The following is a 24,845-nucleotide window of genomic DNA, read 5'->3' as shown; positions in this document are numbered from 1 at the left end:
ATAAACATAGAATTTAACTACTTTGTTTGTTTTCTTTCTTTATGCGACATAGCTATCAGTACGTTTGCCGATAATGTTTAAGAAAATACGGGAGACTAAGGCATTAACAAAATTTTACATTTAAAAGTGACAAATTGTTCAGTTAAGTACTAAAAACCAATTCTACTTTATACGTTAGCAGTTAAGCTTCATAAATTTACGAGCAATACGCAGAAAAACGCTCCGCGTTAAAAAAAAAAAATACGACCACTGTATTTGACATTTGAAAATTCCCTTTGTTTAGAAATCAGTTGTTCCTGAGGAAGTGTATTCTTTCCGCTTTGACTATCTCTGTTGAATGTTGAAGAAATACGTGAAAATTTCACTGAAAACGTTGCTTTGCAGAACGCCAAACGGCAAACGTGTGGAGGTTTACTGTAACTATGTGCTTGAAAATTATATTGACTGCAAGAGCACATTTCCTCCAGCAATGTTAGCCAATATAGCTGCAAGTTACATAAACAACTGTGGGGCATTTCATGCCAAGCTAAATTAGATGCTCTGCGTGCCTCTTCCCCATATATTGAAACAGATAAAAGTTTTAAAATCTACAGTGTGTTATATAAATTTTCGAACAGACATTGCTTAAAAGAGAAAATTTAATGAAAAGATTATAATGTCATTAGATGATATATGGTTCCTCATTATACACGTTAAGAGGTAAACTCATCCCCCTTCACGGCACTGGATGGGAGGAGAGATGCCCGCCGTCTTCACCTCCAAAAGAAATACCCCTGGTATCTAACCGAAAGTCAAAAGAATTAGCGTACAAAACCCTTGTTCGCCCAATTACGGAATATGGAGCAGTAGGTTGGGATCCGTACAGACAAAACCAAATCGATTCAATAGAAAAGGTCCAACGCATGGCAGCAAAATATGTCAAAATGGGAAAAGGACATGGTGAAGAGATAGTAAAAGACTTAGGGTGGGAATCTCTCCAATCAAGGCGACGAAAAACCAGACTAACCGCACTGTTTAAGGCACAAATGAGACACAAATCATGGACCGACATCAATGCTAGATTAGCAACACATCATACTTAGGAAGGGCTGATCATATTAGGAAGTTTAAATGTAGAAAACAAAGAAAGGACGTGGCAAAATTTTCCTTTGTTAACCGCACAATAGTAGACTGGAACAGCTTACCTGCGGCAATCTTTCAGGGTGGTCCTCTTAAAATCAATACATTTAAGAAAAGGCTGAGAAGATTAGACTGAAAATGTAATTGGAGGTGCAGTGTAATTATTTAAGTTGTCATGTAATTAATTAAATTGATATATAATTAATTAAGTTGATATGTAATTAATTAAAATGATTTGTAATTTAGTTGATATATAAATAAATTAATATGATATGTAATTAATTAAGATGATATGTAATTAAGTTGGTATGTAATTAATTAAGGTGATATATAATTACTTAAATTGGTAATAGTTGGGTGAAATAGAAGTTGTTATAAGTTAGATTTAATTTTGCTTATTGTAGGCGTTATTATAGACTAGTTTTTATTTATAGTCCTAGGTTTATTGCATCTACTTATTTATAGTTAGAAATAAATTTACGTTTATTTTATTTTACTTGATTCTATTTTATTTCATTTTTTATTATTGCTGTACTTATTGTATTATTGTAACGGTTATTATTATATATTATATATCACTGCCACCGGGTGTATACCCAATTGTAGTGTTAATAAATACATACACACATTCCTTTCTGTCAGAGATTGAGTAAATCCCGGTGTCATAATTCGGCCGAAGGAATAATTAGATAAGTGGGGAAAATCCATGACTGCGTCGGGAATCGAAACCAAAACTTTCATTATATAATATGTTCATAACAATTTAATTTCTTTGTCATGTTTTCAAATGATATGATTGCAGTTGTTGTTTGAGTCATTATTACAAAGATAAAACCACTTATTATGCATCTTAATAAGATAAAATCGATGGTGTTCGGTTGAAGGGGTTTAAGTGATTTTTTGTGCAAATGGAGTTTTGTTCCCTCGGCGAATACACAATTAAAATCGTACAAGTGGATGTGCCAATACAAAATAATTCTAGCGTTGCGTAGTTGCGTCCGCGTGGCCAAAATTTTTATAAGCACTGTTTTGAAGGAGAAAACATATATTTTATCTGCCCCCATGATATTGTTTGCTTGTAAGAGCAGGAAATTGAAACAAGCGATGACAGTTATACTTCTGTGCATAAAATACTTCATAAGAATTGTTATAATTAGGCTTAGAATTCCAGCTACCTAAAGACTGAAGATAAAGGCACATTGTGTATACACTGGGTGTTCATTTCAAAGTGTGTCATGACGTCATTGTTATGAGTCAGCGATTTGAAGCGAGTTTCAGCTTTTATGTCAGAGAAGTTGCCTATATTCAAGGCGTTCAATCTGAACTTGAGAACGTGTATGGTATAACTTGAACGTCGTAGCAACAGATGGCGGTCCGTACGGTCTGTGTGCTACCATAACCTCTTTCGAACTGTGTTTTGCGCGGCCAAGTCGTACGCAGGGTATTTGTTATCGGTTGCGTACGGCAACATTCCACAATACAAATAAAATGCTCCGTGTCCATGTTGACCGTCGAAGTTAATGTCAATGAATACGTAAGTAATCGCCTTGACTCTCTCCCCATATCCCGACAGTAAGAAAAAAACTCACCTCAGTAGACTACGTGTTTCTAAACAGTTCACATTCCTGCCACTACCGGTGTTACCGCACGTATCGGTAAATACTCTTCAGTATGAACGCCGTACTTGATAGGCAACTTCTCTGCCACATAGGTAATTCGCCTCTGCGGAAGTGTAGGAAGATTGAATTATCTAGGCTCATCGGCTAGCCACATGACGGCATACAGAGAGCCATGACACACTTTGAACTGAACACCCAGTAGTACGCCGAACACAGATATGCAACGGATAAGGATATAAGCCAACAGGTCGACGCTGCGTGTTTGTGGAGTACAGTCAACTCCCGACATTCTGAAGCTATACTAGTAAACACATGCTTCAGCCGTGATGTTCATTTTCGTCGGTGATCTTTGCAGTGAATAATAACGTGCATTCGTAATTTGCGAAACTTGACCGTATGCGGATGTACCTAGAAATGATTTTATATTACAAGAAATTATTTCAATAGCACATGACGTTATTGGTGCATGATATAGTGCAAGATATTATCTGATATTTTTTCGTGTTTCATTAGGATATTGCATATTGTTCTTCCCTGAAAACCCACTAATTTCATATGTACCTTTCTAGAAATTGTCTAAAATGTAGATTATGTAATTTATTAATTGGAATGTTGGCACTAAACATCATGGTGAGCTACACAACTCCATGCTAAAAGTTGAGTTAATATCTTCATAATTTTCAGATTTTGATGATACTGGTTCTTCTGGAATACGTTCAACATACTTTCTGTGCCTTCTGGTATTTCAGTGTCTTTCAGTGCACTGTTTTTGTCACTTTTAAGTTTATTTTACGCAATTTATATGTAATGTTGTCTATATTGACAGTGAAAATATTAGTTAAATATCCTCTATTATGCACTGCAGTATTACACGATTGAGCGTCTTACCTAAGGAATTCTACCTCTACAATGAACCTTCAATCAAACACAAAGATGTAGTTATTTAAATAATATTACTAATAAGAGAAGTGATCGATGACTACTCACTATGACTGCGTCCCAATTTTGATTTTCCAGAGGAAGAGGGCAGAGGTCATGTCACTACTGGGTGTTCATTTCAAAGTGTGTCATGACGTCACTGTTGTGAGTCAGCGATTTGAAGCGAGTTTCAGCTTTTATGTCAGAGAAGTTGCCTATTAATCAAGGCGTTCAATCTGAACTTGAGAACGTGTACGGTATGACTTGAACGTCGGAGCAACAGATGGCGGTCTGTACGGTCTGTGTGCTACCATAACCTCTTTCGAACTGTGTTTTGCACGGCCAAGTCGTACGCAGGGTATTTGTTATCATCGGTTGCGTACGGCAACATTCCACAACACAAATCAAATGCTCCGTGTCCATGTTGACCGTCGAAGTTAATGTCAACAAATAAGTAAGTAATCGTCTTAACCCTCTCCCCATATCTCGACAGTAAGAAAAAAACTCACCTCAGTACATGTTTCCAAACAGTTCACATTCCTGCCACTAACGGCGTTACCGTACGTATCGGTAAGTACTCTTCAGAATGACCGCCGTACTTGGTAGGCAACTTCTCTGGCACATAGGTAATACGCCTCTGCCGAAGTGTAGGAAAATTTAATTCTCTAGGCTCATCGGCTAGCCACATGACGGCATACAGCGAGCCATGATACATTTTGAACAATCATCCAGTATTTTGTATACGAGCGTACGTCTTATACATGCGCTGTGACGTCACATATACTTCGATTGAAGCAAATTTATTCCAGTTTATAGGTAACAGGAATACGGAGCCTATTTATAATCTCTTTTTTTATTTTGACGCAGCCCATCAAACGTGTAGTACATAACCTGTCGCACGTGTGAGAGTGAGCTCCATTCGTAATATTCTATTATCTGACGAACAAAGGCAGCATCAACGCTCACATCAACACATACGAAAATGTAACATTAAAGATGAAGAGAAGCGCTTTTTTAAATAGGCCTAATTGGAATTTTTTCATACGAAAACACAATTTGTGGAAGGAACAGTTCTATCATTTCTTATTAATACTAAACACATTTCTCCATACATTTAAAGAGCCATGAGTTGAAGTTCAAGGGCCCATTAGCAAGGAGCAATGCCTGCATTTGACAAATGAACACGCTAGAAACACCCCACTTGTACCACGATAAATTGCAACTCATGTCAATGTTTTGTCTGCAAGATAAATGTGGGAACACCCATACAGTCTATGCGATGTGTCGAATGTTTCTAAGAAATGAAGAAGACAAATTATTTGATCGACTTCGATTAAGTGGGCATGTACCTAATGACAACTCAATATATGGTACTTAAAGAACATCTGTTATAAAACTTGATGAATTATTAAACTGAAGACTGTAGTTCCAGAAAAATTTATTTCGACCAATGAGGAATTTATTTTTCTTAATGCAACTCGCCGGTTAAATAAGAAATTTTACGATGGATATATTCGTTATTTTCATATAATTTCCCAGAGTAAAATCGAACACTTGTGTTAAAAATTTATTAAACGAGTAGCAAGAAATTATATCGTTTTTCAACAAGAAATATGTATGTGTGTGCGTGCGTGCGTGTGTATCCATCCAATACCTACCCACTTCACTTTTATACAAGAAGAAATGAAGGATTCAGAACCATAGTGGGCTAAGCGCCATTTAATAAAACCGTAGAAGACAATGGTTAAAATGAAGTTAGTAGTAGTATTAGTATTTATTTATTTAACCTGGTAGACATAAGGCCGTCAGGCCTTCTGTTCCCTTCTACCAGGAGTTTCCAACTATAATATGAAGAATAAAATTACAATTAGTATTAAATTTACAAATACAATTACAAATAAAATTACAATTAATATTAAATTTACAATTACAATAAAATCAAAGTATGAAAAGATTATCTGACTAATGAAAGCTAGATAATTTATCATAGAAAAACAAAGAATATTTTATATTTACTGAATTACAAATTAAACCTAGAATAACAAAATTGTATAGTGATGAAATTACTGGAAATTGAAATATTTTGTGATAGATTAAGGGGTTAGGTACAACTTACAGTAGTAAAATTTTGGAAATATTCAACATTTTTTTCATCCATTACTGTATGTTGTACAATAATGAAAATTGGTGTGCGTAAAACACTGTCCTTATGCTATAAGAAAAAATATTTTTACGATTAAAAAAATTATTTACTTTTTTTTTTTCAAAATTTATTTCACTGTGCAGTGATGAAGCATTTCCCACATAACTAAAAAACTATCCGACATTCTGTGATGACATTTTTTGTGTGTATTTATGCATGTTATATCTACAATATGATGCAAGATCACTTCTCTACCTTTCATAGATTGTCTGATAGAAAATAAATTCGTTCAAAAATGGTCAGGTAGCAGTACTTTCTTCTAACACAAAATAAAAAAATATATATTATTTATCAATAAATGTAGTTGAAAGAGCATGATATTGTAAACATGAGTTTCAGTAATAAAATAGAAGAAAGAGAACATGAAAAAGTTAACAAATTTATGAATTATGAGGGAAACGCTTCTTCACTGCACAGTGAACTGTCCCATTTAGAAACAGTAAAAAAAAAACTAAATATTTTTTTTAATCGTAAAAATATTTTTTTCATATAGCAGAAGAATAATGGTGTATACAAACCAATTTTCACTATTGTACAAGATACAGTAATGGAGGGGAAAAAATGTTGAATATTTCCAAATATTTTATTGCTGTAAGCTGTACCTAACCCCTTAAGGAAAATATTTACAAGAAATCAATTACTGACCAAGTGCCTAGTAAGTTTGCGTTTGAATTCAATTTTATTCCGACAGTCCCTGATGCTAGCAGGTAGCGAATTCCAGAGTCTTGGCAGGGCTATTGTGAAAAAGGATGAGTATGAGTAGGGTTACCATAATTCAATGGAATCATAGCAAGTAATATAAAGTATACGCATTCAAACTATATATGTCAATCTTCATTAAACTACGGTATTCACTTAACTTCAACCCTTGCTTTCTCCGTTTTTAACAAATGGCGCTTGGCCCATTATGGCTCTGAACCTTCAAATATTGGTCTAAGGATTCGCTCACTTAACTTCAACCCTTGCTTTCTCCGTTCTTAACAAATGGCGCTTGGCCCATTATGGCTCTGAACCTTCAAATATTGGTCTAAGGATTCGCTCACTTAACTTCAACCCTTGCTTTCTCCGTTCTTAACAAATGGCGCTTGGCCCATTATGGCTCTGAACCTTCAAATATTGGTCTAAGGATTCGCTCACTTAACTTCAACCCTTGCTTTCTCCGTTCTTAACAAATGGCGCTTGGCCCATTATGGCTCTGAACCTTCAAATATTGGTCTAAGGATTCGCTCACTTAACTTCAACCCTTGCTTTCTCCGTTCTTAACAAATGGCGCTTGGCCCATTATGGCTCTGAACCTTCAAATATTGGTCTAAGGATTCGCTCACTTAACTTCAACCCTTGCTTTCTCCGTTCTTAACAAATGGCGCTTGGCCCATTATGGCTCTGAACCTTCAAATATTGGTCTAAGGATTCGCTCACTTAACTTCAACCCTTGCTTTCTCCGTTCTTAACAAATGGCGCTTGGCCCATTATGGCTCTGAACCTTCAAATATTGGTCTAAGGATTCGCTCACTTAACTTCAACCCTTGCTTTCTCCGTTCTTAACAAATGGCGCTTGGCCCATTATGGCTCTGAACCTTCAAATATTGGTCTAAGGATTCGCTCACTTAAGAGGTTCTGCAAGAAATACGTGCAAAGATGTTCAGCCAGTAAAGCACACGTAGCCGTTTAGCTCTGAGTACACTATTTCGCGAACACTAGTTTTTAGTGAATAAAAAAGCTTTAAATTTCAGCCCCCCAAAACGTTAAGCAGCGTATACGTTGCGGTCGCTAGATTGTGTGAAAAGACTTGCGTGCATTCCGTTGACGGATGCTGCTGCCTGTTCATGATGGCACGGTTGATCCAATATTTCTATTAATTAGTGACGAGGCCTGATTCTATTTCAATGGTAGAATTCACTCTCAAAAGTCGCTAATTTTGTATGCTTTCATCAGGTTTCAATGAATGGCAAAAAAGCGGGGAATACGCTGAGCTATCGGTGCTCGCAGTGTCGGTATCATCGGTTCAATACTTCGCATGGCAATGCGAGTCCTGGCCGTTCTGTATACGATTTTCTGCAATGCCTAGTCGCTATGCTAGCAGAAGAAAAGAAACAACACTGTTTCTCCAATAGCCGTAGGATCAAATATCAAATTTAATATTTTCCCTAGCACTATATCCTGAGTTCGAGGTCATGTAAGTGTCCTTACAAAAGAAACAACTGACTAATTGACCAAATCAGCTGCAAAATCAGATATGCAGCCTTTTAACAATCTGTACAGGCTATCATTAAAAATAAACTAAAAAAAAATATGTTATTGAAGTAGTACAGGGACATCATTTTATTTTTACTTCAATTTTTATTGTACCTGAGTTTTTGAATGTACTTCACTCCCACCCCTTCTACTAATGAAGTTCAACCGTCCTCCACACAGATTCAAGACCGATATACAGTCATAGTAGCCATAAGGTCATAGTAAACAGTACGTTCCAAAAATATGTTCGCGTTTTCCAGTGACGAAAGAGCTTTCAATATTGAATCATTTTCGCACAGGTACTGTCGTCCATTTGCCTACGTCGCATCCCGGTTTCCCCCACCTGCTTCTATTCGCCTCTCTGTAAAGGCTAGTGGCTGGGCTGTCTTAGTTCTACGTAATATTATACCCATACAATTGTTTAAAATAACTTAAATAAAAGGGCCTCGTTAAGTAATTAACTGTCACGTGATTTCCTCCCTTTCTACGACCCTGCGACATAACCACTTGGACGGACAGTAGATAGCATGTCTGAGTAATTTTATCTTTTCGGATCGGGCAGAAGTGAAGATTGAATTTACGGTACGTAAGGTACTCTTTTATAGAGTAGGTACAGAATTATTTCGACATGAGTTACTGATACGAACCTGGTAAGTGGAATTATGTACAATAGTCTATAGTGCAATAATATGCACATTAGAACTGAATCCCGAATCGAAATGAACGACCACAATTTTCAAAAATGTGTTTAAATATCCATATTATGATTATTTTTCAATTTAACTTCATTCTCTATATTGTACGGTAATGTGCTGTAGACAGTATAATATACACTGCATAATGAATACGTCCGCATGGATAACTCAGTTCGTGAGTAAAAACTCTTATTGTTAATATTTTACTGTATTTTGATTAAACAAAAACCTAATGAAAATGATCAAACTCAAAATCGAGATATTTCCTAATTTACGTAAATGGATGAAGTACTTTTCTTCCCTCCTGTACCTAGTAAAGTGATTTGTTTGTATATTACGTCAGTATCATCGAACTCCAGTCATGGAAGGGAGTACAAACGGTGTTTTCTGTTCTCAATCGTTGATCCAAAGGTATAGCCAGGTTAATATTAGAAATGTTAGTAAAAATAAAATGATGTGCCTGTGGTGGTGGTGGTGGTGGTGGTAGTGGTGGTAGTGGTAGTAGTGGTAGTAGTGGTGGTAGTAGTAGTAGTAGTAGTAGTAGTAGTAGTAGTAGTTGGTTTATTTTGCCTGGCAGAGTTAAGGCCATGAGGCCTTCTCTTCCACTCAACCAGGTTTCAATAACATACATGAAATACAAAATTAGATTACAAAACAACACAAAAGAAAATACCTTAGAAATTACATAAAATACAGTAGAAAACTACAATAGTCAATATCAGTTACATGATATAAAATTACAAATAGTCAAGATCGGTTACATAATATATAAAATAAAGTAGAAAATTACAGATAATCAAAATCAGTTACATAACATAAGGGGAATATACACACTTACACACACACACACACAAAATTTATAAGACCTAAAATGCTCGAGATAAATTCGACGATTAATTCACTTGAGATATATTATACAGTTAATATACTAATAGGAGAATACGTGTGGGTCACAAGACATAAAATTTTGATTAGCAAAGTCGTACTAAATGGCATACAAATACAAATGAATCGCACTTTTTAGAAAGGAACTAAGTCAAAATTTGTCATTTTTATTTCTTCTGATGAAATGATCAATACTTCCAATACGCAAAGATAAACAAAGGAAGGAACTTAAACAAACCTTTCCCTGTATCTCTAACATCGAATTGATGTATATATTACGGCACTGGTACACTGGTATTTATTCATGAAAGTAAGTTCTTTTGCTCTCCTGAAAAATAGAACATTTTGACGTAGTTCCTTTCTAAAAAGTGCGATTCAAATGATTAAGTAATATATCAAGATAATAAAAAAGGAAAAGAAAAAAAAAAGAAGAAGAGAGAGGAGAAAAAAATAACGACTTGGTCATTTAAGACTATTTAGAGACTTCCGCAAGAGTCTAGTTCTGTTCAATAAAAACATTTCTAAGTAGAGTGTAGAGCTGAGACGAGATGTTATGGCACCAACATGCGCGAAGTTTTAAATTGCCGCCCAGCAGGGTACAGGAGTGGGGGTTGTTTGGGTTACGGTTCTCAAGCTCAGAGCGACAGGCATATCCGTTTCATCTCTTTGTAAAAACATTCGTCTTACCTTAGTATCACCACTTTCCTACTCAAGAGTCCGAAGGTACCTAATGGAATTACGCCCGCTATTCCATCTTTACATTCTTATTCTCCGTCCGAATCAGACGACTGATCTGTGCTGGAATCAGATGTCCCTAAGTTTATGGAAATGTTCTAAAAATACTGTCCATCACGTGCTCAATTTCAATGTAATTAATCTCTACTTTCTTCACATAATCATACACTGATATCCATTTTTGGAAGAAGCGATTGCAGAGTCGGCCTCTGCTTATGCGTAGCGTAGAAATTATAGATGAGTCTTCTTATGACTTCCTCATCAAAACTGTCTACAGCTGCAACAATCTTCTTCTTCGGCTGTGATTTTTCCGGACTGGAGAAAGATCTGCTGTTCCTGCCTCAATATTTTTCCCTTCTTTCCTGATTCTTGCCAAGGTTCGCTTTGAAATACCAGTGGCAGCCAGTACTCTTGCACACACGCTTTTCAATGGAATTGGTATTCCGTTTACAGCCTCTTCTGACATGAATTTCCATACATTGTATGCTATTTCATGTCCTTGACTATGAACTACTCTATGATTTCACACCTTAGACAATGCCATAATGAGGGCGCTCAGAAGGACAATGTTTTCAGTATTAGCAATAGCGGTAGTAGCAGAACGATCTGAACACTCGGAATGCTAGTAACCAACTAACCCAACACCCCTCCAGTTGAGTGTGAGGGCGAGTCCAAGCAAACGAACTAAAATGCGTCCCTCGCGCCGATGCCATAACTTCTCGTCCGGGCTCTACTTGAAAGATTTTAGACTCCGACTGCTCCTGATTTCCTGTGACAAGGAATTCCAGGAACGGGCTGTGTGTATTGTGAAGGAAGCAGAGTAGGGACCAACGATTGAGGAAGTCACCGGCGTAGCTCAGTCGGCCGTTGGGCTTGCCTGCAGATCAGGAGTTGAGCTCGGATGTGGGTTCGGATCCCGCTTGGGCTGATTACACTGGTCAACACTCATTTTGGTCCCGACACAAAACTAGCAAATTCTTACTAATTTCGACCTACTGAATTAAAAAATAACAAGCAAAATGTTCCATCAGTTCGCGTTTTCGAGATGCACAATATAATTCATTTTCTATGCATTTTAATTAGAAAATCACCGTATTTCGTGTGTAACTACTTTGTTTTACAAATGTGACGACTCATTATGTGAAAACAATATTAGTATAAGTAGGCCATCGTGTTAGAAGCACTTGTAGAAACGGAAATTATTTTATTGCCCCTTTACGAGTCTATTTGGAGGGGGTGAAACAGATTCCCGGTATGAATTCGCTTCAGTTTACCTCAGGGGTGGCGAAAATGTAATTGTGCGCCGAGCCACTGTGTAACCTGCAACGTGCATAGCACCTATGGAGGGAGGCGGACACCCGAAGGGGAAGTGAAGCAACTGTCTGACTTATTAACGGATTTTCATTTTCCTTACGTCAAGCGCTTAAATATAATTTTATAGAGTATAAGGTTACAAACTAATGTTTAGTACGTGTGACGAAGAAAGGAATGAACAATAAATGAACAATACCACAACCTAAAATTAACTGTCTTCAGAATGTCTCTGCGACAGAGTTTCAAAATAAGGAATTATGTCACTTACTGCCTGCCAGTCGTAGTTGATCAAGAAGGTATTTGTCTGTCAGTCGTGATCTAAATTCGGTTTTTACTATTTTCGTTGTTTAAAATAATTTTTCACAAACGTAAGTTGTAGCGAACATGGCTTCAACAGAGCAAGCGAAAGAACGAAGCTTCGGATATTTATTTTTGGCAAAGATTTGAAAGTTCAACATTTGTCAAGTCCTTGCATCTAGCTTTCATTTGACATCACATAGTAAATCGGAGAGTTCAAATTGAAGAGCTAACCGCATTATTCGTACATCTGCTGAAAAAGTTTCGACGTACAGAGATGATGATGATATTATTATTATTATTATTATTATTATCATCATCATTCGGTCGTCAGCCGTCATTCTGAACGGTTGTGCTAGTGAGTAGCTGCCTGAATTGCTTAGTCAGTGCCTCGCTGCTTGTACTGCTATGGTGCCAAGTAAGGATATCTGTACGATTTGTAATTCGGCCTTCTTCGGGAGACAGAAGTTCCTTACATGTGCGGGACCCTGTGGTCTTCGATTTCATCTCGATTGCCTTAACATTGGCGAAGCAGAATTCGATATTTTCATGCAGAGTGGAAGTTCAACTTATAAGTGCCGGAAATGTTTAAGTGTTTTGAAATCTTCCCAAGGAGACAACACATCAGTGCGATCCACTCAACCTGGGGAGAAGAAGGTGATCTCACCTACCCGAGAATTGGTTCTTCCGAACTTTCCATCGTCATATGATGGGCTTGCTGTACAAATTGAAACAATAAGACTTAATAGTGTCTCGCTATTGGACATGGTGAGTGATATATTGGTTTATGTAAAGAATCTGGAGAAAGACATGAACGAGTTGAAAAGCGAAAATTTTGTTCTCAAAGAGCAATTATCTGAAGTATTACCTAAGGGTGGCTGCCCTTTAATCCCTAATCAAATTAAATCTACTAATTCTGTTCGATCTAATGACCCCATTAAGAAGTCATAGAGTAAGGTTGTGTCAGAGAACAAAGCTGCTGACAATCCACATACTTGTAATTCTGATGCGTCAGCAACAAGGAAGTCTGTGTCCACAACTCCTCCTGTTACAGTTAGACATAACAATCTTGAACTTAATCAGGCCACTGCTTCAACATCTGCCAACGACTCTGAAGGTTTTCAATTGGTATCTCGTAAGAAATATAAAAAAAAGAGAACCCAAAGTTGGAACATTGGCTACGAGCAACATTGAAATGGCCCCTGAGAGAATAAAAATTAAATCTCTATTTGTTTCGAGATTTAGTTCAAAAGTCAGCACAAGCAATATAGAGGACTCTCTAAAGAATCAACTTCAGCTAAGATCTCTCGCTGTAACTAAACTAAAAACTAAATATCAATCATATTCTTCCTTTCACATCACTGTTAATGTGAGGGATTTCGATTCCATTAACAATCCTGAAGTTTGGCCTGCAGGTTGCCTAATTGCACCTTTTTATGGTAAACTAAAGCCTGAGCAGCATTTTGCGTATTCTGCCAATTTGAACTCCGTTGATTCTCAGGGAAATGCCTCTTAGTCTTAGTCTCGCTCGCTCTCACTTTCAATGTTCAGTTCTATTAATCATCTTGAGATTTTCTACCAAAATGTTCGTGGACTTGATACTAAAGTTGATGAAATTTTTCAAAATATAGTGAGTAATAATGATCTCATTATATGTCTCACTGAAACATGGTTATCTGATTCAGTTATTCATTCGAATTTATTTCCTAATAATTATACTGTGTTTCGTGCAGACAGGCTGTTTGAAGACACTAACAAAAAAAGAGGTGGTGGTGTCCTAACAGCGATTAGCAACCAGTTACCTTTTACGAGAAGGCGTTTTGACTTAGAAATTATTAGTGAATGCGTATGGGTTGAAATTAGAATTGCTGATGGTTTTAATCTGTTAATTGGTAACCATTATTTCTCTCCTGATACAGATCACAGTCACTTAAAATCTTATCTTAATTTTCTTTAAAAAAATCTTGACACTCAAAATTTTAGAATAGTAATCCTTGGTGATTTCAATACTCCGGGTATGAACAGGTCAACTGGTTTTAATCTTAATGATACTCATTATTACTCTAAAATTAAGGCTAAGGATTTATATTCCTCGTCCTGCCTTCTTGGATTAATTCAAATGAACTCTACAGTTACGAGTAAAAATCTTCTTGATTTGGTTTTTACTAATGTCAATAACAGTACAGTTAAACTTGCCGATCACTCTCTAGTTATAGAGGATATTTATCATCCATCTATCTCTATTTATATTGAAGTAAATTTATCGTTACCAGAACACTGTCATATCAGTTCATACTTAAATTATTCTCAAGGTGATTATCTGAATCTTTATTCTATTCTATACAATTATGATTGGACTAGCATATATCACACTACTGATGTAAACACTGCTGCAAATTCCTTGTCTCAAATTATAAGCAATGCTATATCTCTTTGTGTCTCTGTCACCTTTGTTAAAAAAATCGCACTATCCTAAATGGTTTTCAAACGAATTACGTCAGCTTATTAATAAAAAAAATAAAGCTCATAAAAATTACAAAAAATATAAAACTGGTCATCATTATCAAATTTTTTTCTAATTTTAGAAAACAAGTCAAAGCCATGATTAAATCCGATAAATTCAAATGGTTACAATCAATTGATGATAACCTAAAGCATGAACCAAATAAATTTTGGAAATATGTAGAAACGTTTCGAAAAACTAATAGCTATCCCACAGAATTAATAATAAATGGCGTTCACATCACAGATGAAAAAGAAATTGCAAATGCAGTTGTTAGTCAATTTAAATCTGTTCAACAAAATTGTAACTCTAATCTCATTACTTATGATTCTAATATTGCTGACTGTTTGCCCCTGCCTAAAATTACATCCGATGATGTAACTAAAGCCATTAAAAAGCTAAAGCCTAATAAATCTAAAGGTACTGATAGCATTCCTAATTTTATAATCAAGGGTTGCTCTAATATTTTCATACCCATTTTAACTTTTTTATTCAATCTTAGTTTAAAAACAGGAATTTACCCATCACTTTGGAAGGAAGCATCCATTATTCCAGTTTTTAAAAATGGTAATAAAAACAGTGTTACTAATTATAGACCCATTTCTATCTTAAACAATTTTTATAAAATTTTTGAAAAAATTATTCACAAACACATTTCATTTTATGTCAAAAATAAGATCAATTCGGCCCAACATGGATTTACTAGAGGGAAATCTACTACTACTACTAATTTAGTTTCCTATCTCAATCTCATTATGCCTGTTGTCGAAACTCAAGGTCAAATTGACTCAATTTATTTTGATTTTAGCAAAGCATTTGATGTTGTTCCTCACAAAATTTTATTAAATAAATTAAGTAATTTTGGTCTCTCCACTAACTACGTTAATTGGTTTCAAAATTAATTAACAGATAGACAGTCTTGTGTTCGACTAGGTAATTCTCTCTCGGTTCCATTTAATAGTTTATGTGGAGTTCCTCAAGGGTCTACATTGGGACCTCTCCTATTTTTATTATTTATAAATGATATAAGTAAGAGAATAAGTTCTAGCTGTCTTTTGTTTGCGGATGATCTCAAAATCTTTCGTAAAATTAATAGTTCGGCTGATTGTCAAATTCTTCAAAATGACATTAATTCAATTTTACAATGGTCTGTTGAAAATGGAATGAAAATTAATCAATCCAAAACTTTTGTTATTTCCTTCTCACGGAAAACTACTTCCCAAAAATTTAATTATTCTCTTAGTAATGTCGTAATTACTAAGAAAGATTGTATTAGAGATCTTGCTGTCTTACTTGATTCAAAATTATATTTTCATGATCATGTGCAATATATTTATACCCATTCATTAAGAATGCTTGGTCTAATTAGGTCTATAACTTATTCTGTTTCTACTCCTATGTGTTTATTAATTTTATACTATACATTGGTTAGATCCAAGCTTGAATATGCATCTGTTGTATGGAACTCCATTACTTCCACTGACTCGGCTAAATTGGAGAATATTCAAAGAAAATTTATTTCCCTGAGTTCTTATAGATTTTTACCAAATTCCGATTATAACTATGAGACTAATTGCGAATATTTCAATTGCGGTAGTTTGTTTACCAGACGTCAGGATCTTGATTATTTATTTTTTTGTAAAGTCATTAAGGGTGATATTGATTGTGAATCCTTCATAAGCAATATCAGTCTTCGTATTCCTGCTAAGGGTTTAAGATTTCATGAAATGTTTTATAATAGGAATTCTAAATCTCTGTCTCCGGTCTGCAGATGTATTAAATATGCTAATTTTCATGGATTGAACTTGGATCCATTTAATGTGTAGTAATACTTTTCGAGTTTTATGTCAGTTTTATTATTTATGCCATTGTTACATATGTATCATACTATTCTCGTCATTTGCATAACTTTACAATATTACTTGTATTATTCCAGTCTTCATTTATATGATATCATTAATTCACTTGTAATACATTTTATTTAATTGCCATTATTTTAATTATCTCACTGAACTAATTTTAATAATATTATTTGTACTATTTATTTTGTTGCAATTTGGTCAATTGAGTAATGTAGACTATTATATTGATTGTATTTTCATCTCATTGCCATTTTCTATCATTCATTCTCATCATCATTTGTTGTTTTGTTTCGTTTTGTACCTGTGCTAAACTGTAATTGGCCTTGTGCTGTTGTTTCGCACATTAATATTCTAAATAAATAAATAAATAAATAAATAAATAAAATAAATAAATAAAAAATTATTATTATTATTATTATTATTATTATTATTAACACCTAGCCTTTAATTTTTCATGAGTAACATGCAGTATAATGCCGTTTTATGTTATACAACCGTCTTCCTCGTAATACTCGTGAACGAATCATACATTTAATATTCTCATCATATTGACAGCAAAAAAATTCGTCCTCCCATTCTATTTGAAACTTTCGTTTTTGTAGAGGTACATGGTTTCGAGAGAGACATACGCCACTCGCAGGTCAGAGACAAATACAAATGGAACGGAGTTTGACTCCAGTGAGTGAGATGGTGGGGGTTGGGGAAGGTTAGAAGCAAGAGAAATGCATAGCTCTCATTTCGAGCCACAATGTCCTCGCGAGTCGCATTCCCGCCACGGCTGGTTTACCTGATTTTACTTGAGATTTGTATTTCTTTCACTGTGAGCTTTAATAACATCGCTGTAGTTTATATTTTGCACGGCCCTTTTCGGTTCCATTTGGAGGAGGAGAAACAGGTTCGCCGTATGAAATCGCTTCAGTTTCCCAGGAGATTTCCATGGTGTTAGTGTTCTGTGTATGGCGTGCATTTCTTTAAAACGTGCTTTAATGATAATATTCAAAGTACGAATGGCTTATATGTGCGGATTTGAAGGTTGTAGCATTGCTTCTTGTAATGCAATTAGGCTACACAAAATGTTGCTCCTTTCTGCGCGAATGGGGATGTCGCGCTCGAGATAAACCTTATAAAATAAAAGTATAACCAACACGACAATCACAAGTGCCAGGAAGAAAAATATTATACATCAACCCCTTGTACCTCAAAATAAAGTAATTTTACAGCTTTACACATTAAGGTCGGGTTAATGCAGAATTTTGTTAAAGGAATGACTCATGAAACTGAAGCATTTAAATATATCCAGGAAATATTTTCTGCTGTTAGTGACTCAACAAAAATAAAAGAGGGGGTTTCCAATGGACCACAAATTAGAGAACTAATGAAGGACAATCACATCGAATCTTTGTTGGAAGGAAAAGAGAGAGCCACATGGATTGCATTCAAGGAGGTTGTATTAAATTTTATGGGTAATCGTAGAAGTGAAAACTATGAAGAACTAGTGCAGAATTTACTGTTGGCGTATGAAACTACAGGGACATCATTTTATTTGTACTAACATTTTTAATATTAACCTGTCTATACCTTTAGAGAACCGGAAACACCGCTTGCTCCCCCCCTCCAAGACTGGAGTTCGATGATACTGGCGTAAAACACAAATCACTCTACTAGGTATAGGAAGGAAGAAAAGTAGTTCATCCATTTACGTAAACTAGGAAATATCGCGATTTTGAGTTTGATAATTTTCATTAGGTTATTCTTTAATCAAAGTACAGTACTGTATTAAGAATAAGTGTTTTTACTCACGAAGTGAATTATCCATGCGAACGTATTCATTATGCAGTGTATATTATACTGTCTACAGCACATTAGCGTACAATATAGAGAAAGAAGTTAAATTGAAAAATAATCATAATATGAATATTTAAACACAACTTTGAAAATGGTGGCCGTTCATTTCGATACAGGCTTCAGTTCTTTTGTGCATATTATCGCACTATAGACTATTGCATCTGATTCCAATTGCCAGTTTCGTCCTTCGTACTAGTAACTCATGTTGAAATAATTCTGTACCTACTCTACGTACTGTAAATTCAATCTTCACTTCTGCCCGACCCGAAAATTTAAAATTACTCAGACATGCTATCTACTGTCCGTCCAAGTGGTTATGCCGCAGGATTGTAGAAAGGGAGGAAATCACGTGACAGTTAATTACTTAACGAGGCCCTTTTATTTAAGTTAAATTAAACAGCTGTATAATATTACGTAAACTTCCAATTCCTAAGAGAAATTAATGTTTTCAGAAAAGAGCTAAGACAGCCCAGCTATTACAGAGGGGCGAGCAGAAGCAGGTGGGGGAAATCGGGATGCGACGTAGGCAAACGGACAGTACCTGTGCGAAAATATGATTCAATATTGAAAGCTCTTTCGTCACTGGAAAACGCGAACATATTTCTGGTACGTACTATACTCAGTAACTCAGTACTGCTTACTATCTGCGGTCTTGGTTCTGTGTGGAGTTGGAACTTCCTTAGTAGAAGGGGTGGGAGTGAAGTACATTCAAAAACTCAGGTACAATAAAAATTGAAGTAAAAATAAAATGATGTCTCTGTATGAGTTGTAACATGGCCCTGAAAATTCACTTCCTTCACTCCCATCTTGACTTTTTCCCCGAGAATTGTGGCGATTTCAGTGATGAGCATGGTGAGCGCTTTCATCAAGAAATTTCAACTACGGAAAAAAAGATACCAAAAATAGTGGAGTACCAATATACTAGCAGACTATTGTTGGACTTTAGCTCGTGATGTACCCGTTGCCCAGTATAAAAGAAAATGCGGAAAAAGAAAGCTATAATCTTCTGAACAGTGAGTATTTAACCTTATTATCTTCATGCAAAGCAGTATTTTGAATAGATATAAATTTGAATAAATTCGAAAATTTCTAAAAAACCGTAACCAAAAACTGTTTTTTATTGTCATATTCGTATTCAGGAGATTCAAATTGTATAGGAAACATGTATCACATGGCCAGGGCAAAAAGAAGGTTAAAATTTGTTAAGCAGTGTTACATTATTGGGTTTTTTCCGAGGTTTTCCCCTACTGTGTGGCGAATGTCAGATAATCTATGATGAATCGTCGGCCTCATATCGCTAAATGCCATGTCGATAACACAAATCCCATCGACGCTAAATAACTGAGTAGTTTATACAGAGTCGTTAAATAACCAAGTAAAAAGGAACAATGAAAGAACAGCACGACACGACCTTTAACAAGTTACTTGTATTTCTCAATCGTGCTCCACAGATTAAAGTGTAAAATACTGGTATATAATTTTGCTGTGACAATTTATGTTAGACCACGGCTAACAAGTATCTTACAAGATTCAAGATTGAGAGAGGGAAGTTAGTTGTAAGTGCGAAGAGAATACCAAAATCGTGAGACTTAATTACCCTATTACTTTAATGCTTCTGGCGACAGAGACATAAGCTGAAGTTAAGTCTGGACTTCCGAGGTTATACATTCTGCACTCCCTTACAGAAACTATGTTCTAATGAACAATTATTTCAAGACCTTTTGATGCTTATTAATTTAGTTTATATAGCATTATAGTTGACAAATTTAGTGTATATAGAAATTCAGTGCAACAGTTCAACATATATAGAAATTCAATGGATAAATTCAGTGTCATTATACAGAAATTCAGTGGATTAATTAAGCGCATAAGAATGAAAATTCAATGGATCAACTCAGTGTATATAGAGATTAGTGGATCAATTCAGTATATGTAGAAATTCAGTGCATTAATTAAGCGTATAAGAATGAAAATTCGATGGATCAACTCAGTGTATATAGAAATTAGTGGATTAATTCAGTATATGTAGAAATTCAGTGGATAAAGTCAATGTTTATACAAATTCAGTGGCTCAATTAAATTCAGTGTATACAGAACTTTAATGGATCAATTCAGCATACATAAAACTTCAGTGGATAACTGCAGGAGATAACAATTTTATACAACTTCAGTGGATCCACATAGTGTACACTGAATTCATTGGATCAATTCAGTGTATATAGAATTTCACTGGATTAATTCAGTATATTTAGAAATTCAGTGCATATAGAAATTCAATTAATTAATTCAGCATGTATAGAACATCAGTGTACACAGAACTTCGGTGAATCGACATAGTGTACATTGACTGAACTTGAGTAGATAAATTAAGTGTACATAGAATTCAAGAGATAAATTCAGTGTATACAGAAATTCATTGGATTAATTCAGAGTGTACAGAAATTCAGTACATCATTTCAATTCATGTACGACTTCAGTGGATACACATAGTGTATAATGATTGAAGTTAAGTGAATAGATTGTGTTGTACAAATTCAGCGGATCAATTCAGAGTAAATAGAAATTCATGGATCAATTCATTATGTATAACAATATGTAACAATAGATGGATTACACAAGGTATTAAAATCTCATGCAAAACCAAGAGATCATTATACATACAGAGCAGAAATAGTAATGATACAAACTTAAAACAACACTATAAAAATTATTCAAAAATATTGCACAAAGTAATTAAAAAAGCTAAAGAATTACACTATAATACAACAATACAAAACTCTGATAATAAAATCAAAACAACTTGGAACATAATTAAAAAAGAAAGTGGACGATCAAAAAGTAAAGTAACAAACTATACCCTTATATCTAACAATACAAAAACGTCAGACCCAAATGAAATTGCAAACATATTTAACAAATATTTTCTTACAATAAATGATAACCTCAACATCCCCCAAGATAATGTTAGTAACAGTTTAGATTCTTTAACACAATATTTTCCGACAAAATTCCCAAATAGTCAAATATTTCCAACAAACAAACAAGAAATAATTGCAATTATTAAAAATCTAAAGTCAAAAAACTCCTCAGGGTATTATGAAATAACAAGCAAAATATTAAAAGCGAGTTCACATATTATAGCTGGGTCATTAAGTTATTTATGTAACTATTCAATGTTCAATGGTATATTTCCCGAGAGATTAAAATATTCAGTGGTTATTCCTATCTTCAAAAAGGGAGAAACAACGTCTCCAGAAAATTACAGACCCATATCACTTCTACCAGTCTTCTCCAAAATCTTTGAAAAAGTAATGTATAAAAGATTATATCATCATCTAGAAAGATACAACATTTTAGTCCCAGAACAATTTGGATTTAGGAAAAATAAAGGCACAGAAAATGCAACATTTAGTTTAACTGACAAATTTCTGGAGGCAGTAAATAAAAAATTACAAGTTGGAGGGATTTTCTGTGATTTATCCAAAGCATTTGACTGTATAAATCATAAAATGCTGCTAGATAAATTAGATTATTATGGAATTAAAGGTGTTGCACACCAATGGTTTCACTCATATCTCATAGATAGGAAACAGAAAGTTGAAATCAATACAACTATGAAATCTACATCGGCATGGGGAACTATTAATAATGGAATTCCTCAAGGATCAATATTAGGTCCCCTACTTTTTCTAGTGTTTATAAATGATCTTGCCCCCTTATAAAAGATGTAGGTCATCCCATATTATTTGCAGATGACACAAGTATAGTAATTACAGCCAATAACTCCAACACATTCCAATCTTCAACAGAGGAAATTCTCTTCAAAATATGTGACTGGTTCTCAGTCAATAAATTAGTATTAAATTGTAACAAAACTAACATTATTCAATTTAAATCCTGTCCAAATTCAACGTCGCAAATTTCTAGCGCAATAATTAACAATAGATCCCTATTAGAAACAACAATAACCAAATTTCTTGGCTTAAAAATCGATAATGCGTTAAATTGGAAAAATCATATTAAAGAAATTACCCCTAAACTAAGTTCAGCTTGTTTTGCTATTAGATCTATGCAAAAGATAGTAAATATCAATACCTTAAAAACAATATATTTTGCACACTTCCACTCGGTAATGAGTTTTGGAATAATATTCTGGGGAAATTCCACAGATAGTAACAATATATTTCTATTACAAAAAAGAGTAATTAGAATAATAGTAGGTGCGAAATCTAGGGAGTCGTGTAGGAACTATTTTCAAAAAACTACAAATAATGCCCATGGCTTATCAGTATATCTTTTCATTAATAGTCTTCCTCGTATGTAATCGTGAAAACTTTGTAATTAATTCAACAGTTCATAGCATACATACATGTCAAAAAATGACTTTCATACTCCATCGGCAAGTCTATCGTGCTATTAAAAAGGAGTGCGTTATATGGCAGTAAAAATTTTAATAGCCTCCCTATCGATATAAAAAATGAAACTCAAAACAAAATTATTTAGGGCCAAATTGAAGAAGTACCTAATTTCTCACGCCTTCTATTCTATAGGTGAATTCATGACATTCAATAACACTTCATGAAATTGATACTAAAACTATGTGTTGTACTAGTAGACTATATTGTAAATCTCGTCTGTATATATTTCATTTAGACTGTGACTATAAATTAAGATTTTATAATAGTATTAAGTTTCTTGACTTGTTCCATATTCTAGCTGTAAGCGTGTATGAATACCATGGAATGTTAATAAATACAATACAATACAATACAATATAGAACTTCAGTGAATCAATTCAGTGTATACAGAACTTCAATGGATCACTTCAGTGTGTACAGAACTTCAGTGTACCGATATTATGTACACTGGTTGAACTTGAGTGAAAAAAATCAGTGTAGACTATATAGAAATTCAGCGAATCAATTCAGTATATAATTATAAAAATTCATGGATCAATTCACTGTATATAGAAATTCAGTGTATATAAAACTTCAATGGATCAATTCAGTGTAATTTATACAGAACTTCAATGGATCACTTCAGTGTGTAGGGAACGTCAGTGGACCTACATTGTGTATGCGGATTGAACTTGAGTACATAAATTCAGTGTATATAGGCATTCAGTGAATCAATTCAGTGCATACAGAAATTCAGTGGATCAGTTCAGTGTATACAGTTGTTCAGTGCCTCAACTCACTTTATAGCACTTCAGCATACATAGATATTTTCTGTTTTTTTTTCCTTGTAATTATTTTAGTTATTATGTATTGCTTTCCTAAATTGGTATAGTCACATAGGTTTGATTTAATTCGTTTGAAATTATGTTTATATACATAAACAATGCTACAACGTCTTCATCTTAAACCTTATATATCTTCGGGTGAAACAGAGTCCCCCATATTCGATATAAAATTAATAAATACTTGAAAAAGCATTTTGTAATAGCTTATGTCTCAATTTTTTGTGATATCGTCGCCTGAATGCAAGAACTAGGTAACTTGATTTTTCATATTTTGTGACATCGCCTATTTACTTATTTATTGCACTAAGGAATATGTCTCGTTTTCTTTTACCTATTTGTTATATTGGAAAATAGATGTCGCTGGTATCGTTCCATCAGTTACCTAGATCCTGGATTACATTTTGTGTGATTTTTGCTATGCTATAAAAGAGGTAACTAAAAAACGCAAATTTCGAGTTACCTAGTTCTTGCATTCAGGCGACGATATAATCTTCGCGAAAATAGAGTATATGCTGAAAATTGTGACCACCTCCTTCCCCAGACTTAAGCATGTGCGATTTTCTTATCTGGAAACCTGAAACAAAGTCTAAAACAATGTCCGAACTTAGAGCACGTCAAAACAGCGATTAATGACATATTTCCGAAGAACCTTAAAGGGTTTAAACAAAATTTCCTGGGTCAATATGAATTTTGTATAGACGAAGAAGGAAATCTTCTCAAAATCATATTTCAAATAGCGATATATGGATATTGTTTATTCCTACATGTTTTTATAAGTTGGCATTCTAGTGTCTGTCGAGAGTAAGTAACCTCCCAAAGAGCTGAGCAACAGTCAAGATCTTATTTCCCTAACAGGTCAAATAACATTAGCAAGATTTGGAACGCACTTTAGTTTCTGTATTGTCATAGCATCATGTGATCCGTTTTCCCTCCTGGGCGACAGAGCTCGAATGGGGGCAGTATAATAATTGCATTGCATTGCATTACATTACATTTCACAGCATTGCACTGCATTGTATTGCATTCAATTACACAACTTCGACACCAGAAACTTGGTTTCGAATCCAGACGAGACCAAGAGCATTTAAGACCCATTCTCCGTATCTCGCTTTGTGTACAAATATCTTATTTTCCAGGAGATACATAAATTAACACCACAGAAAGTCATAAAGAAAATAAAACTAGTTTCTGTTGCGGATTGTTCAATTAGAGATTCATGAATTTGTAAAAAATTTTCTATTTTACATTAGTAAATGCAAAGGAAATTGCAAAATGGCCGTTCTACAAACTTTTATTTCTACACGAAAATAAAAGAGAATTACAAATAAATAGACACTTTACCCAATATATTTTTTATAAATAATAATGCAAGG

The sequence above is a fragment of the Periplaneta americana genome, chromosome 10 (assembly GCF_040183065.1).
Source record: "Periplaneta americana isolate PAMFEO1 chromosome 10, P.americana_PAMFEO1_priV1, whole genome shotgun sequence".
NCBI classification, from domain to species: Eukaryota; Metazoa; Arthropoda; class Insecta; order Blattodea; family Blattidae; genus Periplaneta; species Periplaneta americana.
This window is presented reverse-complemented; position numbering follows the sequence as displayed.